General features: G+C 39.0%; 1 pseudogene; it reads right to left on the reverse strand.

Moving 5' to 3' along the window:
• Positions 1–702: 702 nt before the first annotated feature.
• Positions 703–3,607, reverse strand: LOC116714985 (protocadherin alpha-8-like; annotated as a pseudogene).
• Positions 3,608–5,413: the final 1,806 nt, after the last annotated feature.

Raw genomic sequence — 5,413 nt, forward strand, 5'->3', positions numbered from 1 at the left:
GGTGTCCGTCTACTCCTCTTTTGCGACGCTTTGTAACAAAGCACTGAGGAAATATCCTATGAATTTGGGAGGGGCCTGAAGCAAACAACAGACATCATGTGACGGTCTATGATGTCCTCATGTGGTTGTTTGAAATAACTACATTCGTCACAGGGAAAAAAAAAAAACAAACAAAAAAAAAACAATTTGATAAGCAGCTACTTGAAGGTTTAAGAATAGTTTCCCTTTTGTGAAAAAAGGTCCGGATAAACTGTTATAAGAATCCCACACTAAATGCAAATAAACTGATTTCCATCATTTATGATCCGCAATGACAGTAAACGAACCAATATTTTGCTAGATCCTTACGACAAAATACAGTGGTTTTTCGCTTATCATATAAATTCAACCCATTCTCACTCCCAACTCGTCATATATTGACGGCATCGGACGGTCCGTCCTCGCATGGTCAGAAAGTGTTGATAAAATCAGCACCATGGACAATGACATAAGTCTCAATAACATACTCCATCTAAAAGGAACGTAGTTCTGTTGACCGACACAGCAGTATGTTTTAACGAAATATTCAAAGACATATATTAAACTCATTTTTCTTGTCTTGTACGAAAGAAATACAACTGTTTTCTACATATCATGTTTCATCTTCAGTTTTTGAAGTTACATTTGCAAGAACTGTAAGTTAATATAAACATCTTACCTTGTCTGTGTTTGGTAAAGTCTGAGTTCTGGTAAAAGTGTCTGTTCCGTCAATACTGATCAGTTCAGCATCAACAGGTGGAAACGGTGCGGGGAAAACCACTACGTCACTCTTCAGTGTGTCTGAAGCTGAAACACACGTCATACTGCTGAGTAGCTTTAGAGTAAGACCAGCTCCCGTCAGGGTGGGTGGTGATCATGGGGGCGCTGTACCTGCTGAAATCACTGTCTGTCCTGTGGCATCTGACAGCTATTAAACTGATGAGACTCAGCAGAAAGATCACAGACACTGACACGATGGCGATCAGTAGATACAAGTTCAAATCAGAGAAGTTGTCCTCCTTTATAGGCACATGTCTGAACTGAGTCTGGACATCAGCTGTGCTTTCAACCACCATCACATCAATAGAAACAGTGGCTGACAGAGAAGGTTCTCCGTTATCAGAAACTAACACCAACAAGTGGTGAGTTTTCAGGTCATTGTCGCTCATTCTCCTCTTAGTCCTGATTTCTCCGGTGCTGGTTCCGATCCTGAACAGGTTGTTTCCTTTGGGCTCCGACAGGTGATAAGAAAGCAGCGCGTTGTATCCAGAATCTGCGTCCACAGCCCTGATCTTTGCTACAAAGTATCCCGCTTCAGCAGAATAAGGGATGGTCTCACTGTTAACAGAGCCGTGCTCAGAATAAGGAGCTAAAATAGTTGGATTATTATCATTTTCATCCAAGATAAAAACATTAACAGTCACGTTGCTGCTTAGCGGAGGAACACCGGAGTCTGTAGCCTGAACTTTAAACTGAAATGTTTTTAACTCTTCATGGTTAAAAGACTGAAGGCTGATTATATCCCCTGTCTCTGAATTAATATTCACCAGTGTGGATAATGGTAATATATTACCGACACTTTGTAAAAATGAATAGCTCATCTTACTGTTTTGCTCATAGTCAGCATCAGTCGCAGTAACTCTCTTGAGTCTGGTTCCCACTGCGCTGTTTTCCCTGAGAGACACATTAATGACATCCTCTGAAAACAGAGGCGCGTTATCATTTACATCAGAAACAATTATAGAAACCATAGTTGTACTTGAAAGTTGCGGCATTCCTTTATCAGTAGCGACTATAGTAATGTTGTAATTAGAGACCTTTCTCCCTATCGAGCGTCCCGTCAACTAACAACGAATAATAATTTTTGTAGTTTGTTTCCAGTTTAAATGGTACGTCATTTTTAATTTCTACCTTTATGTCACCATTTTTTCCACTGTCTTTATCAAGAACTGAAACAAGTGCAACCACGATGCCCGCAGCTGCGTCCTCTTTCACAGTGTGATGCAAAGAAGTGACGGTGATTTCAGGAGCGTTATCATTTAGGTCCAACACTTCTACCAGCACCTTGCTGTGAGCAGACATGGGTGGCTGTCCTTTATCACTGGCCTCTACTCTTATCTCAAATGCTTTTCTATCCTCAAAATCTATATTACCCTTTACCTTAATGATGCCAGTTTGTGGTTCAATTACAAACATATCCAATATGTGTTTCTGATCTTTGCTCCTCAACGAATACACAATCTCACCGTTCAGGCTGTCGTCAGCATCGGTGGCGCTCACAGCGATCACCGTTGTTCCCACCTGCGTATTTTCGGTAATGTTTGTTTTATACAGTGCTTGGCTGAATACTGGAATGTTGTCGTTGATATCCAGCACGTTAACGATAATTTGCGAGGCGCCAGATTTAGGAGGAGTCCCACCGTCTAATGCAGTCAGCGTCATGGTGATTACAGCTTTGTTTTCGCGGTCTAATGCCTTCTGCAACACCAACTCTGCAGACACACTATCATCTGTTTTGTGCACAGCCAACGAAAAATGTCCATTCAGGCTTAATTTGTAAGTATTGACCCCGTTTTTTCCTATGTCTGCATCAGTCGCTTCAGATAATGCAAATTTGACTCCCGGTAAAGTGCTCTCGGCAATGTACAAATTCTGCAGAGTGGTGTCAAAGGACGGGGAATTGTCATTTACATCTAAAATTTCCACGTCAATATGATAAATCTTTAACGGATTATTTATCACAGCTTCCACTTTAAGTGAGCATCTGCGCTCCTCCGAGCAAAGCTCTTCTCTGTCTATCCTCTCACTAACATAAAGAAAACCTGTCTTGAGGTTTACCTCAAATAGTTTTTTCTTCGATCCAGCAACAATCTGAAACATACGAGATTCCAGCTGTTGTGTGCTGAGGTTTAAATCCTTGGCGATATTTCCAATCGGTGTCCCTGGGATTACCTCCTCTGGAACGGAATATGAGAGCTGCCCAGTCACCGTTTGCCAGCAGCAGAGTAAAAAAAGGTAGAAATACATCCCAAAACTGCTCCATCCACGAGAAAAAGCCATTTCTCTCCAATATGAATGAGGAATGCGAAGGAATTCAAAATCAAAACGGATATTTAAGCACATAATGGATGATCGTAACCACATTGAGCTTAATGTTAGTAACGTCCAGTGTCTCCTCAATGTCTGTGTAACAAAGAATGAGAACATGATCATCTGAAAACAGGAGGGGCTTGTATCTATTTAAAATATTAACAGCTACCTATGATGGATCATCAGCGACGCCAGGTGGAGAAAGAGTAGAACTACAGGCAACCCAATGTTTACTCTTCAATCTAGTATTATGTTATGCGCTTTGTCAAAACCCCTCTGACAACAGTGTTACTACCACAGAGGTTCAGCTCAAGTAACTATATGGCAATGAAGTAATGTGTTGTTTTTTGTTTTTTTTTACAATTTCACCTTAGAAAACTCATCTTGTATTTAATACTATTATTATTACGCTTGTGAGTCCTAACATGGGTCAATGTGTCCTGTTTTCCTATTTACACATCAATCAGCACTATATTTTGTTTTTCAGTAAGGCATTTAAATGAACAAATATAGCTTCTTCCCATTTTGCCTCAGACAGAGACATTTATTTTTCTCTTCTCTCAATCTATTTACAGCAACAATTAACTTTTACTAGGCGCTTAATTGTCTTAGTGAATTATCTCCACAGTTTGCTCGGATTATTTTGGGATGTTTCACATTTTCCCTGCATCTCCACAGAGACAGCAGTCATGCGCTTATGCAGATTCTCCAGTATGTAATCCTGGGATTAGATGCCCGATTCAGTAACTCGTGTCCCATTTCCATTCCTAAGGAAGCATTATTTGATTTGAAAACATTTCTAATCATCTTAGAGCCAAAGTCATGTGTTCAAAACCAGTTAAAATAATAATCTTTTATGATTTATGTGCTTAATTTTCAAATGTGTCAATGACAATTATTTGTAAATAACAAACCCGAGTTAGAGACATAGGCTGAATATTTAGATAAGTTGGAACAAACACAAAGTTAAATGTAAAAGTCTATCTTGTACTTGAACTTCAGTGAGTCATGCGTTTGTAGGTCACAACAATTACACTGCAAGGTTTTCACAGTTTGTCCCTGGATTATCTTTCTAATAAAAAAACAACACAACACACACACATCCAGACATATTCAGCACTATTAGGACAAGGCATAATTTAAAAATGTGACTGTAACAAAACATTTTTGCTTGCTTGTCTGACAACTTAAAAAAAAAAAAATTCAGAGACAATTTACAACACAATCTATCTTGGAAAAAAAAAAAAGAACATTTATTAATGCAACTTCACACAAATTAGGTACTTTATACATAATCAAAGAGTACTGCAATCAGCTTTAGTCAAACTGGGTTTGTGTCAGAGAGCATGCCTGTTCAACCTTCAGATCCTTTCCTCCTTAGTTATAGCTTGTCTGGGAAAACATCCATCGAATGGAAAATAATCAACATTAAATGCTTTACTATAATAAAACTGTATGGATTTATTTTACTCTTAAATGCACATTTAAGAATGTGTTTTTTCCCTGATATTTTATTTACTAAAAACATTTAATTCATTGTTGATACTTCATAGCCAACAATTAATAAATAATAGTGAATAAGTTGTGTTTTAGAAAAAAATATTCAATATTCCATTCGTGGTAGTTATGCATGATAATTATCTGTGCCTGTTTCCTTTAAACTTGTTTCACTCTTCCGGAAGCATCAGGAGGGATGTGATCAAAGAGGGCGATGCGTGGTAACAGAGGGGCGGGGGCTGCAGGGGCGAAGGCAGTCAGTCAGTTTAGGCGTTTTCCCTGCATTATTGATCAGCTTCCACCATATTTAGTAGCTAAATGTGTTCTGTCTCCTCTGTCTGATAATTTCTCAATGGCTGTTTGCAAAGCTGTGCACAATTGGGAGTAAATCAGGACTTCACAGGCGTCTCTACTGTATCATTCACATTGACGTCTGTAGATGGGGGGGAGGGTGCCATCTGAATGTGCTCTGAGGCCAGTTCTCCCCCTTTTCTGCTTCCTCTCTTCTTGTGCACTGCTCTCTCATCTCCATAGCAACTCCATCCTGGATGTGTTTTTTGTTTTTTTTCTCCAAACACTCTCACACACCCACACTCACGTAGAAAGCTGTTAGTTTATCTTTCACAGCAATAGGGATACAAAAAACATCATACAAGATTGTGAAGCTACTTACACTTTTTCTGCTGTGTACTTTAATACAACTTTTATTTCAATTAATAAATCTTATCGCATCATAGTAACACTTATGGAAGAAAGATATATTTACTTTCACAAGCAGACAAGCCCTGGGTTGCTCATACATTGGTAA

This window comes from Xiphophorus hellerii, chromosome 23 (assembly GCF_003331165.1).
Source record: "Xiphophorus hellerii strain 12219 chromosome 23, Xiphophorus_hellerii-4.1, whole genome shotgun sequence".
NCBI classification, from domain to species: domain Eukaryota; kingdom Metazoa; phylum Chordata; class Actinopteri; order Cyprinodontiformes; family Poeciliidae; genus Xiphophorus; species Xiphophorus hellerii.